We start from the raw sequence: 14,618 nt of genomic DNA on the forward strand, positions 1-14,618 counted from the left end.
GACTCTGAGGCAGTACCAGGGCTCCTTCACGGGACCAAGCCCGCGTGCTGCAGCCCATTCTTCTTCCGCACCTCCTTTAGGTGCCGCGCTTGCACGAACAGCGCATGTTAGCGTAAAGTAGGGACCACACACTTCAATAGGGAACAAAAGACACTTCTCTCGCCTATCGAGAAAAGCAAAATTGTCGTTTCCCCCTTCCCACCCAATAAATAATCCTAAGTGCGAGATGGCGGACGCTGCTAGCACTTCCCCTGCTGTCACCCGCAGCAAGACTGCAACACACGAGGCGCGAGGACCGACTGCACCCGCCGAAACTCGCGCCCCGCCCGCTGCCGAAGGCAAGGGAGCGGCTGGCGACGCTCGACAGCTTGGCGCGAAAGCACAAAAGCAGCTCGAGTCGCGCCGGCTAATCACCGAACTTTTCGGGGCGGACGTCTCTCCCACCAAAACAACTACACTCAACATCACTTTACATTCACCTATCACTGGACAGTCAAGTACCATTCTCCCACCGACGCCGCAGCCTCAAGAGATCGAGGCAGCGGCGGCGGATGTGGACACAGAAAACCACTACACAGAGCCCTGGCAGGTGGAGGGCCCAAAACGCAGACCCAGAAAAACACCAGCACAAACAAGCGAGCAACCAAACTCGCTAGCTCATCTCAGGCTAGCAACATTAACACAAAACAAAATGCAAACACAGTTGTGGCGAACAACAACAAAGCACACAAAGCCACGGCGGTGCCCACACAACACAAGACTGGTTTCCCCTCAGTCGTTATACAAAACTATGGGAACCTTAGTGCCCTTAACACTGCATTCGCGGAAAGGCACATAAACAGCACATTACATGCAAAGTACTCGGTGGATAGGGCCTCACTGTATGTTGCCACAGACAACGAATATAAAGATCTTCTGACCTTCCTCAAAGATCGGAAGATCGAACATTATACGTACAGAACGCTGGACGAGAGAACTCAGCAGTACGTGATCAAGGGAGAGGATCCCAGTACCCCCAACGAGACAGTACATGCGACCCTTTGTCATCTGGGATTCGACTGTAAAAGTGCCTCCCGGATGACAGGGTTCCGTACACACGCACCGTTACCGCACTACATGGTTGAGTTAGCCGACTCGGCTGATTCCCGCGCCATCCTGCAGATAAAGAGCTTTCTGCGGATGGACGTACGTGTAGAACTTTACGAACCACCCAACGTCCCCCAACAATGCAACAACTGCGAGCGGTTCGGCCTCTCGGCCCTCCGCTGCGGCCTGGCAACTCGCTGCCGCGGATGCGCTGGCAATCACAGATCCAACACTTGCACACAAACACAGCCAAACCAGCGACGCTGTGCCAACTGCGGTGGGCCCCATGCGGCAAACTTCAGACAGTGCAACTCATACAAACAGGCGCTGAAGCGTAAACAAGACAAGAGCACGACATACCACGCCCAAGGCCAGCGCCGAACCCAGTAAGGAACGGCGTAACGTTTGCTACGGTTGCACGCCCTGGCGGAACGGCACAGGCTGCGGAACCTCAGCGCCCTACACACACACGTGAAACAACCGCTGCAACAGCCACACAACAGCCACAGACAACACCTGAAACCCAACAAGCATCGGTACCAACACCTATGCCCCCAAACAACACGACCCCACTCCCGGAAATCACGTGCTGCGAAGAAACGCACCATATACAGGAAAACACATCCACACAAGAACCCTCCGAACCCCAAGCCCAGAGGAGGAATAGACGTACACGCAAACAGAGGGCGGGGAACACGAAATCACCACAACAGGCCACGCAGCAACAAAAGAACAGCAATACACAGGAAAACAGTCAACAAGACACCGAGACTGTAACTCACACTACCATCCCCCCCACCACAGAAGTAACCCAGGCGCCACAACCTCTGTCACAAAGCACAAATGCCGCTCCTAACAACACACCAATACCCGCACAAGCGGCCGCTAACTCCACAACAGCACCTCAGGCTGCCACACCCAGCACCAACACACCACCTGGGGGAATACTGGAAACACTATTCCCCCGACACATGACCGTTCAAATCCTTACCAAGGTGCTGACGGCCGTCACTACACTCATCACCCAGCTCATGAGCGCCGAACCCGGGCAATACTGGGCTGTCATACACACTGCCATCACAACACTCTTTCACACTCTTACATGAATAATATGCCACACCCGGCCCATAACGCAGATCCGCACACACTATCACAGATCCTGTTCTGGAATGCAGACTCGATCAACAACAAAAGGGCAGAATTTGCCGCGTTCATGGAGCGCAAGGGAATCCTTGTTGCGCTACTGAGCGAGACTAAACTTAAACCACACAAACAATTAAACTTTCCTGGCTACTGTGTCTATCGTACCGACCGACCGGGCGACGCCGTGGTAGGTGGAACTGCAATCGTCATACACAAAGACATTGAGCACACAAACATAGAGCCCCCTGAACTGGAAAAAATCGAGGTTACGGCCGTCAGAGTCAAGTTCAACGGAGCCTACACCACACTGATATCGGTATACAATAGCCCTGTAGGCATTTCAACACGCGATATCAGCACATTACTCAACATTTCACCGCGAGTAATAGTCGCTGGAGATCTGAACGCAAAACACCCAGAATGGAATTCACGCATACGAAATCCCAACGGCAAAAAACTGTACAAACATTCACTAGGCAGAAACTACATTATACTAGCGCCGACTGAACCGACGCACATTCCCTATCAGAGGAGACACAGGCCAGACGTGATAGACATGGCCCTCATCAAGGGCATTACTGAGGAAACACTGCAGCACATGGAACAACGCAAGATGTTTGACTACGGGCGTGCGAATTGGACATTATTCAAGCAAACGCTCGATAGCCACATCCCTCCTATACACGAAATTAATGAAACAGCACAAATTGACAGGGCAGTAGAAACCCTCACTAACGCCGTCCAGGACGCAATGGCTGGCACCATACCTGATCGCACCTCACAACAACGCAGTGCGACCCTGCCCCAGGAAATCCTGGGCCTAATCTCAATGAGGAATCGCCTCAGGAGACAATGGCAGCGCACCAGGCGTCCGTACTTCAAACGGCACATTAACAGACTACAGGGCATCATACACGATAAAATACAAACACATAGAACACAACAGTGGAACCAAAAACTCGAAGGTCTGGACACCGCACGACCTGGCGTGTGGCAACTAGCCCGACACTTCACCAGGGAGAAAATATACACCCCAACGCCTCAAGGGCCTGACGGACCTGCATACTCAGCAGAAGAGAAAGCAGAACTAATGGCCCGAACACTCGCAGCGACATTCACACCGAACCTGGTACCATCAGATCCAGTGTTCACACTTGCTACTGACTAAGAGGTTACACGCATTCTAGCCCAACCACCGCACGACGACATTCGACATGCTAGCACAGCCGAAGTCTCCTGGGCTATAATGCATTCCGCTGCTAGGACAGCCCCTGGTCACGATGGCATTCAAAACCGTGTCCTCCAGGAGTTCACGGATAAAGCAACTGAGTACCTAGCACACATAACGAATGCCATACTAAAACACCAACACTTCCCCGCCTTTTGGAAGACGACCAAGGTCCTGATGTTCAGGAAGCCGGGGAAAGACCACAGCCTCCCACAAAATTACCGACCCATCAGCCTTCTGAGCTCGCTCAGTAAGATTGTTGAGAAGGTGATTCTCAAACGCATCACTAGGCACTGCATAACAAATGACATCCTGAGACCGGAGCAATTCGGCTTCAGGAATCACCACTCCACAGCACAACAACTCCTACGGGTCGTTGAACATATAACACATGGCTACAACATAAACAAAGCTACAGGGGCAGTGTTCCTGGACATCGAAAAGGCTTTCGACCGTCTATGGCACAACAGCCTCATCCGCAAACTCAGCGACGCGGGATTCCCCGACGGGCTGCTGCGTCTAATACACTCATACCTCACAGACAGGAGTTTCAACACTGACGTGCAGGGAAAACGATCAACACGACACGGTATACACCCGGGAGTACCTCAGGGAAGCATCCTATGGCCCCTACTGTTTAACCTCTACATAAACGATTTCCCAACTACACACAACACAATGATGGCAATCTACGCGGATGACACAGCCATCCTTGCGCAAGATTGGAAACCATCAAACATTACGTCACGCCTACATGCTGCACTCAGAGTGGCCGAGCCTTGGTTGGAGAAATGGCGTGTTAGAGTAACCGTCGACAAGTGCGAATCCGTTCTGTTCACTAGAAGACCGAAGCAACTGCGCAAACACCGCTACTGCAGACCAATAACTCTACATGCACGTCCAATACGTTTCCGCGAGAAAGTCAAATACCTCGGTGTCTGGCTGGACCGGAAATTACTCTGGGGGGACCACATAGAACACATGACCAACCGAGCTAGCGCGAGGCTCAAACAGCTCTATCCTTTGCTCAACAGGCGTGGCACACTGAGCAGAAGGGTGTCGAGGTCCATGTACATGACACTTACCCGACCCCTGATGACGTACGCAGCTCCTGTCTGGGGATAAGCTGCGCCTACACACCTGCGCCGTCTGCAGCTCATACAAAACAAAGTACTCAAAATCATAAGCAATGCTCCACGATACACACGCATCGCGGACCTTCACCGGGAATACCGACTTGAGACTCTCACGGAGGTAATCCACAAACTCACCACAAGACTATACAGAAACTCCAGACATTCTCAGAACCCGTTTATTCTGAATCTGGGGAACTACGACCACAACCATAGATGGAAACATAAAAGACCAAAAGACATACTTGTAAGGACATAACATCTATGGCCAAGCATACGCAAACATAACGGCACAGGCGAGCCCCTGTTAACCAGACGCCATTACTGGATATCCAGCTGAAGTATACTGCCGAATAACTGGCACCACACAGGGAAGCTGTACCGTACACTGCATGCAAACAAGCTCCACACATCCCCCACACAGTGAGATGATCTATGGCCGATCTCCCACTACTGTATAACGATCTTGATTGTTCCAGGAATGTAGCAGCTGCAGCAACTGGGACACATCGCCATCGCTTGTCACGGTAATGATGCATGATACCTATACTAACGAATCCAACCTTGCATGAGCTATCACAGCTAGTAAGCCACTACTGCTCTTACTACCCATCCCACTGTCGCAGAGGTTTTTTTTCCCACGGCACGAGCCATGGCACTTTTTCCTTCTGCTCTTCAAATCACTACCCTCACTCGCGTTTCGTCCACTATGTATCACCTGATGGACCGTGTTAATGCGTAGTCTTACACAGACGCACGGACAACATCACAGCCCAGCATCCTGTGATCCACTTACTAGATAACTAACATGTTTACGGAGGTGACAGTAGAACTTTTGGTTTGGTCAAAACATCCCACCTTCAATTTTTTTCAAAAGAATATGTTGTATTGCTCCATTGTGTTACTATAAACATGCTACATATCAAGACGCCTCTCCAAAAGCATCATGCCGAATAACCTACTTTGTCAGCATCAGCACAATATGAAAATGTACAAAGTACCACATTAATAGCAAATACAAGTTATTTTGTACTGCTGCAGTCCAGCTAAAGAAAAATGCCATGCAGTAGTACAGAAGAATGTGAGGAATGTACAGGAGTGGACGATAAAAAATTGTCCCATTGTATTCGTAAGTGGAAAAAATTGTAGCAACTCTAGAGAGCAAATACCACAAAACCCAACAACGCTTGCAGGTGTTGCCTCAGCTGTGCCAGATACTTGCAGAGATTATGTTGAGTGAAGATGAAATAGCATTAAACCTGGCAGTGGATTCTTTAATTACTAGCCTTCAGTTTTTAGGTGGATCCCCTGTGAAGAAAAAGAGGCTTCAATGTGACAAAAAGTGAGTAAAGAAAAAACTGAAAAAGTTTGCCTCATTGTTGGACCATAATTATGTGGCACTACCGGAAAAAGAAGTATGAAGAAAACTAAGAAAGAAATGATAGCCTAGCTGAAAGATAGGTTTCACAATACAGCATGTATGTGAAACAAAATACAAACTTTGACAGTTTTCCAAAGAGCTGCAGCTTAAGGTAAACCATGAAAGAATTTTCCGCTTCAGATTACAAGGTGAAAAGAGCAAAACAGTTAGTAGCAGAATATAGTATATTAGTGACACCAAATATAAAGACAGGTAACATGTGTCGTGAAGAAACGGATCTGCATGTACAAGATTTTTACTTTAATCATAATGTGCAAGTGGAATTAGAATATATACGCAGAGGCGGCTACGGTTGCACAATCCTTTTAACAGACTGTAAGTATATTCCAAGGATATGTTCCCAAGCCGGCCGGTGTGGCCGAGAGGTTCTAGGTGCTACAGTCTGGAACCGCGCGACCACTACGGTCGCAGGTTCGAATCCTGCCTCGGGCATGGATGTGTGTGATGTTCTTAGTGTTGTGGCGTAGCAAGACAGCCACGCCACGGAAGTAGCCGAAAGGAACGCGTTTAGTTCACGCAGGCAAGAGATAGGTCTGTAACAGGATACGTAATGAATGCTATAAAGAAAAGTACGTAGCTTCTGGAATACTTAACATTAATCCATCATTTGTATACAGCGTTCTTGATGAGACAATTCATACAATAACTATCTATTGCTATGGCGCCTTGCTAGGTCGTAGCCATTGACTTAGCTGAAGGCTATTCTAACTATTGGCTCGGCTAATGAGCAATGCTTCGTACATGTAGTCGCTAGCAAAGTCGTCCGTACAACTGGGTCGAGTGCTAGTCAGTCTCTCGAGACCTGTCTTGTGGTGGCGCTCGGTCTGCGATCCCTGACAGTGGCGACACGCGGGTCCGACATGTACTAATAGACCGCGGCCGATTTAAAGCTACCACCTAGCAAGTGTGGTCTCTGGCGGTGACACCACACTTAGGTTAGTTAGGTTTAAGTAGTTCTACGTTCTAGGGGACTGATGACCTCAGAAGTTGTCCCATAGTGCTCAGAGCCATTTGAACCATTTTTTTTGTTCCCAAATGTAAATACTGACTTCTCAAAGATTTTTGAATGCAGCCAAAGCACTGCGTTCTTGCCTATGCCAGTGGGTCTCATGCTGTTTGTTTTGGTGTCTCAAATCAGAATTTTGAGTTAAAGGTTGAAAGAACTGACGAAGTGTGAAGAACCCACTTTATCATCATAGAAGCAGAGTGTAGCGCTAGTTTCATGCAATCCTGCACTTTCAGCGTCTTCCGAAGGTGCATGTCCCTGTTGTACAAGTTTGACAAGACTGACTTGTTATCTGAACTGTTAGATGTGAACTGCATTGACAAAATTACACAGAACTGTCTTTTAACCACAGACAGGGTGCTTCTAGAGACTAAACAAAATCAAGAGACGATTTCACTGAAGTGTTTGCATCATGTTTACAGTAGCGCCTACCTCACTCACGTATCACTCAGTAGCAGTTACAGATCTTCAAAATCACTAAAATAGAACTCAAAGTAAATGAATATCTTGTTGTTTGTGATTTTGTAGAGAACTGTTCCTTCACCCCTCAGGATGAAGTATAGTATAATTTACAGGCTACAATTCGACAATTTGCAAATTACTACAGAGATGCAAATACTAATGAAATACACCGTGTGTCATATGCGGAAATATCTCATTGCCTTTAGCATGATACAGTTTGCGCATATTCTTTCCAGCACAACTTCGTCAATTTCTGAAAATGTCTCTTTCCAGCACCAAAGCACATTAACCTCTTTTCAGATGGATGTGCTGTCCAATACAAACACAGAAAGAATTTCGTGAATATGTTCTACAATCAGAAAGGTTTTGAACGACGTTTTCTGCAACAATACATGCTAAAGGACCCCATTATATAGTTGCAGGGGCCGCAAAGAGATTAGCTACACTTGTCAGCATCAGGCGACCTTATGAAAAAACCACGACTGTTGTTTCAGTGGTGCAAAGGAAATATTCCTTCACGTGTTTTTGACTATACATTGGTTTCCCATCGTGATAAGGACTTAACAAAGCTGAAGCAACGATTCAAGAACAAAAGTGCGATTCTACCCATAAGCTTCAGTGTGTAATTCCAATTAACAGCGTACAGTAAAAACAAAGACGCACTCTGCTTCTTTTGTGAGCAGAGAAGAGTCAGTGCTTGTTATGTGCAAAGAAATGCTGTTAACAGACATACATGGATTTGAGACCTGAGTTTCTCCTGCCGTATAAAACTTTCAAATAACCACTGGGAATTCAGCCAGCTTACACTTTCAGGAGAAAGAAAACTGGCGTTCTACGGATCGGAACGTGGAATGTCAGATCCCTTAATCGGGCAGGTAGGTTAGAAAATTTAAAAAGGGAAATGGATAGGTTGAAGTTAGATATAGTGGGAATTAGTGAAGTTCGGTGGCAGGAGGAACAAGACTTCTGGTCAGGTGACTACAGGGTTATAAACACAAAATCAAATAGGGGTAATGCAGGAGTAGGTTTAATAATGAATAGGAAAATAGGAATGCGGGTAAGCTACTACAAACAGCATAGTGAACGCATTATTGTGGCCAAGATAGACACGAAGCCCACACCTACTACAGTAGTACAAGTTTATATGCCAACTAGCTCTGCAGATGACGAAGAAATTGAAGAAATGTATGATGAAATAAAAGAAATTATTCAGATTGTGAAGGGAGACGAAAATTTAATAGTCGTGGGTGACTGGAATTCGAGTGTAGGAAAAGGGAGAGAAGGAAACATAGTAGGTGAATATGGATTGGGGGACAGAAATGAAAGAGGAAGCCGCCTGGGAATTTTGCACAGAGCACAACATAATCATAGCTAACACTTGGTTTAAGAATCATGAAAGAAGGTTGTATACATGGAAGAACCCTGGAGATACTAGAAGGTATCAGATAGATTATATAATGGTAAGACAGAGATTTAGGAACCAGGTTTTAAATTGTAAGACATTTCCAGGGGCAGATGTGGACTCTGACCACAATCTATTGGTTATGACCTGTAGATTAAAACTGAAGAAACTGCAAAAAGGTGGGAATTTAAGGAGATGGGACCTGGATAAACTAAAAGAACCAGAGGTTGTACCGAGATTCAGGGAGAGCATAGGGGAACAATTGACAGGAATGGGGGAAAGAAATACAGTAGAAGAAGAATGGGTAGCTCTGAGGGATGAAGTAGTGAAGGCAGCAGACGATCAAGTAGGTAAAAAGGCGAGGGCTAATAGAAATCTTTGGGTAACAGAAGAAATATTGAATTTAATTGATGAAAGGAGAAAATATAAAAATGCAGTAAATGAAGCAGGCAAAAAGGAATACAAACGTATCAAAAATGAGATCGACAGGAAGTGCAAAATGGCTAAGCAGGGATGGCTAGAGGACAAATGTAAGGATGTAGAGGCCTATCTCACTAGGGGTAAGATAGATACCGCCTACAGGAAAATTAAAGAGACCTTTGGAGATAAGAGAACGATTGGTATGAATATCAAGAGCTCAGATGGAAACCCAGTTCTAAGCAAAGAAGGGAAAGCAGAAAGGTGGAAGGAGTATATAGAGGGTCTATACAAGGGCGATGTACTTGAGGACAATATTATGGAAATGGAAGAGGATGTAGATGAAGATGAAATGGGAGATATGATACTGCGTGAAGAGTTTGACAGAGCACTGAAAGACCTGAGTCGAAACAAGGCCCCCGGAGTAGACAATATTCCATTGGAACTACTGACGGCCGTGGGAGAGCCAGTCCTGACAAAACTCTACCGTCTGGTGAGCAAGATGTATGAAACAGGCGAAATACCCTCAGACTTCAAGAAGAATATAATAATTCCAATCCCAAAGAAAGCAGGTGTTGACAGATGTGAAAATTACCGAACTATCAGCTTAATAAGTCACAGCTGCAAAATACTAACACGAATTCTTTACAGACGAATGGAAAAACTAGTAGAAGCCAACCTCGGGGAAGATGAGTTTGGATTCCGTAGAAACACTGGAACACGTGAGGCAATACTGACCTTACGACTTATCTTAGAAGAAAGATTAAGGAAAGGCAAACCTACGTTTCTAGCATTTGTAGACTTAGAGAAAGCTTTTGACAATGTTGACTGGAATACTCTCTTTCTAATTCTAAATGTGGCAGGGGTAAAATACAGGGAGCGAAAGGCTATTTACTATTTGTACAGAAACCAGATGGCAGTTATAAGAGTCGAGGGACATGAAAGGGAAGCAGTGGTTGGGAAGGGAGTAAGACAGGGTTGTAGCCTCTCCCCGATGTTGTTCAATCTGTATATTGAGCAAGCAGTAAAGGAAACAAAAGAAAAATTTGGAGTAGGTATTGAAATTCATGGAGAAGAAATAAAAACTTTGAGGTTCGCCGATGACATTGTAATTCTGTCAGAGACAGCAAAGGACTTGGAAGAGCAGTTGAATGGAATGGACAGTGTCTTGAAAGGAGGATATAAGATGAACATCAACAAAAGCAAAACAAGGATAATGGATGTAGTCTAATTAAGTCGGGTGATGCCGAGGGAATTAGATTAGGAAATGAGGCACTTAAAGTAGTAAAGGAGTTTTGCTATTTGGGGAGCAAAATAACTGATGAAGTAGAGAGGATATAAAATGTAGGCTGGCAATGGCAAGGAAAGCGTTTCTGAAGAAGAGAAATTTGTTAACATCCAGTATTGATTCAAGTGTCAGGAAGTCATTTCTGAAAGTATTCGTATGGAGTGTAGCCATGTATGGAAGTGAAACATGGACGATAAATAGTTTGGACAAGAAGAGAATAGAAGCTTTCGAAATGTGGTGCTACAGAAAAATGCTGAAGATTAGATGGGTAGATCACATAACTAATGAGGAAGTATTGAATAGGATTGGGGAGAAGAGAAGTTTGTGGCACAACTTGACCAGAAGAAGGGATCGGTTGGTAGGACATGTTCTGAGGCATCAAGGGATCACCAATTTAGTATTGGAGGGCAGCGTGGAGGGTAAAAATCGTAGAGGGAGACCAAGAGACGAATACACTAAGCAGATTCAGAAGGATGTAGGTTGCAGTAGGTACTGGGAGATGAAAAAGCTTGCACAGGATAGAGTAGCATGGAGAGCTGCATCAAACCAGTCTCAGGACTGAAGACCACAACAACAACAACAACACTTTCAGCGACCGCCGATATTTCGGCGGGAAAACACAGCAGCCAAGTAGATCTGCTACTGCCGAACATTGCTTGGATACTGGTCACCCCATCATATATAATACCAATGAGATATTGGTATGCACGTCCAGCTATTGGGACAGTGTTATTAAGGAGGCAGTTGAGATTAAATTAGCGAGAAACCTCGTTAACAGGGATGGAGGTTTTTGTTTAAACTCTATTTGGAATCCGGCTCCCTCCCTTGTCAAAAAACAGAGGGACAGAGTCAATGCTACCTCACCTGCGAGTTCGTAGTCTCACTATCGATAGCTCTGACTTTGGTCATCTTTGGTGGCACTAGTGTTCAGTGTGTGTGTTATCTTTCCAGGTTCTTTCCGAGACCCGAGGATTTAAATTTGCATGTACGCCGCCTGTCCGTTGCATTTTGCCTTGAATATGGCGGAGTGTTCTCCCGCCGAAATATAGGCGGTCGCTGAAAGTGTTATCTGGCTGAATTCCCGGAGGTTATTTGATACATGGATTTGTTGACTGTACATTTGACAATCATTGGTGGGTTTCATAAGTCTTACAAACATATGAAGAAACAGACGAAGTGCAGGCCAGCTTCTTACATCCACCTGGATCATACCCATCATTCGTGCTTCCTGCCATACCAGACACTTGTGTAGTTAGAAGACATGGAATTTTCACAACTTTGGATCCAGTGACGCCAACCAGAAGGACATTCTCTCTGCAGTAGATCTGGTGAACGTTAACGATTTAATTGAAGGCATGTGAAACAAAATGTAACCAATTTTTTTTTTGGCTTTTCCATTGAAGTTACACTGCAAATGGTTCGTAATAACACTACAGTAATATAAACCATATTCTTGTACAATATTATTTATGAACTGTACTTTTCAATAATTTGAGTTTCGTATTAATTAGCTCACGTCTGAATTTTGATAGAGTACGGAAGCTGACAAAATAAACTTTCCGGCGTGAAATCTTTGGTGTGCCATCTTGACGTTTACCATGTTTATACTAGCATATTGGAGCAAATGAGTAAATTAAAAAAAAATTGAAGTTTGGTCGTTTTGAGATATTCAAGGTGGAAGGTCAAAGTCAATGACCTTGATAGCGAAAATTCTTAGCAGCCCACCATGTTGCATATCAATGTAAGGCTCTGCTCATTAGCTTTTTAGTGATGAAAATATAATTGCTGTGTCTAGATTGTTACCAGAATAGTACTGTTGAGACAAACAGATGTAAATTTCCCACAGTTTCTTCACTTTGCAGACCTGTAATTTTCTTCGTAATTGTATACTTTTGGAGATTGGTAGTTTTCGATCATTTATCTGTATCACTGGATGCGACAAACTTGAAAGAAGTCTTTGTTGCGTTTAACTGACATGGAATTACCCATGTGGTATCAGTACAGTTCTGGCTAGGAAATCACTCACCCAGCTCCTTTCTGGTCGCTGCAAAGTGTTATCAGTTAGCCTTGACCTCATTGTACTATTTTTCATTCAAAGATGAAGTCTGTGTGCAACTTCCAACGACCCAAGGGGACTTTAAACATCGTATTGTTGTCGCATTTGTGATGATACCGAAGGAACCTATCCAGTTTTTCCAGACTCCACCAGCGACTGAAGGTCTGTAGTTTAGTAGCCGGTGGGTGTGTAGAACACTTGATGACATAAATGGAATTTTGCCCGTTGGACACTATAGACCGGCACCACGCCCGTGGATATTTTGATTTTATGGAAGTGTTTACTACCCAATCCCTTTTAGATTTCCATTTCTTGCTGATGTAATTTTTCAGTGTACATCTTGACTTTAAACTCAAGACGAGAATTGATTTTAAACAATCTTCGTAACACAGCTCCCAGTGTTACTCGTACAAATGCACTGAAGCTTTGACATCGCTACTGTAGAAAGAATAGCAGATCTGTTACGCGTAGTTAAAAGGTGAATCCCCTGTAGACGCCACGTCGGCTTTGTACTTGTTGTTCCAATCCAGTCACATGTATCCAAGTATAGCATCTATTTTAAATTTAACTTCTCTCCAATATTCAGCTTACGTGTGATCAAAAAGTAAGGGGAATATTTCAATTTCGCAGGCTTTAAGCATCCGATTTTCATTTTTTTTAACTTGTTGGTACGTATGTCCCTGAGGTATGTTTGCTTTTTCAGCTGTTTTAAATATTTAGTTTATTGTTGACTGTCGAAAAGGTTATACGTGTTTTCGAGTGCTTGGAGAGTTTTTATTCAGAAAGAGATGAATCAAAGAATTTGCATTAAATTTTACTTTAAAAAAGGCATAACGTGCAGCACTGCGATCGAAATGTTGACTGTGGGCTATGGCGAATCTACTATGAGTAAGACAAGAGTTCACAAGTGCTATAGACGTTTCAAAGTGGGTCGAGAAGATCACCATCAGAAAAGTTGCTGATGATGTCGGCATATCCTTTGCCTCGTGCCAAGTAGTTTTCCGTGTGTTTTGGGCCTGAAACATGTAGCAGCAAGTTGGTTCTGAAACTGTTGAACATTGACAAAAAACGACTTCACGTAGGCGTCGCTCAGGAATTGCTGAATGAAGTCGACAATGATCCAGAACTTGTAAAGAACAGGTAACGAAACACGGGTATACGGGTATGAAGTCGAGACCAAGGCCCAGTCGTCCCAATGGAAACTACCTGAAGAGCCAAAACCGAAAAAAATTCGACAAGTTCGATCACTGTTCTTCTCACTGTTCTCTACGATGACGGTGGGATAGTGGATCAGAAATTCCTGCCTTATATTCGTACGGTCAGTAGGGAAACCTACCTGGAAGTTATGAACCGTTTGCGTGAAGCAATTTGTGTAAAACGACCAGAATTGTGGCAAAACCACACGTGAAAATTGCATGACGATAATGCTTTCTCTCACACCTCAATGCTTTTTCGTGATGTTTGGGCACAAAACAAAACTGTGGTGTTGTCTCAGCCACCGTATTCGCCGGACATGGCGCCCTGCCACTTCTGTCAATTCCTAAGGCTCGAGAGAACCATGACAGGACGTCGTTTTGCCATAACTGAGGAGATAAATAAAGGAATCGCGGAATGTGTTGCGAAAAGGGAATTGCAGAAGTGCTTTCAAGATTGGAATACGTGCTGGCACAAAGTTGTTATATCAGACAGGATCACTTTGAAGGGGACAAAGCCGTTTTAGGTGAATAAATAACGATTCTTCAAGAAAAACAAAAATTCCCGTTACTTTTTGATTACAGCTCCTATATACAGTACTTTCTTAGCTTGAGAGCCACCCCAGCCTGAAGCGCCTGTTTCAGTACAAAACAGGAAAATCTTCAGTTCTAAAAATTATAATTTCCCCGAGACTAATAACCAGATTTTGAAGAGTGAAAAGTTGTTGAAATCGTCTTTTTTACAACTACGATGCCTGCAACA

Source organism: Schistocerca serialis, chromosome 4 (assembly GCF_023864345.2).
Source record: "Schistocerca serialis cubense isolate TAMUIC-IGC-003099 chromosome 4, iqSchSeri2.2, whole genome shotgun sequence".
NCBI classification, from domain to species: domain Eukaryota; kingdom Metazoa; phylum Arthropoda; class Insecta; order Orthoptera; family Acrididae; genus Schistocerca; species Schistocerca serialis.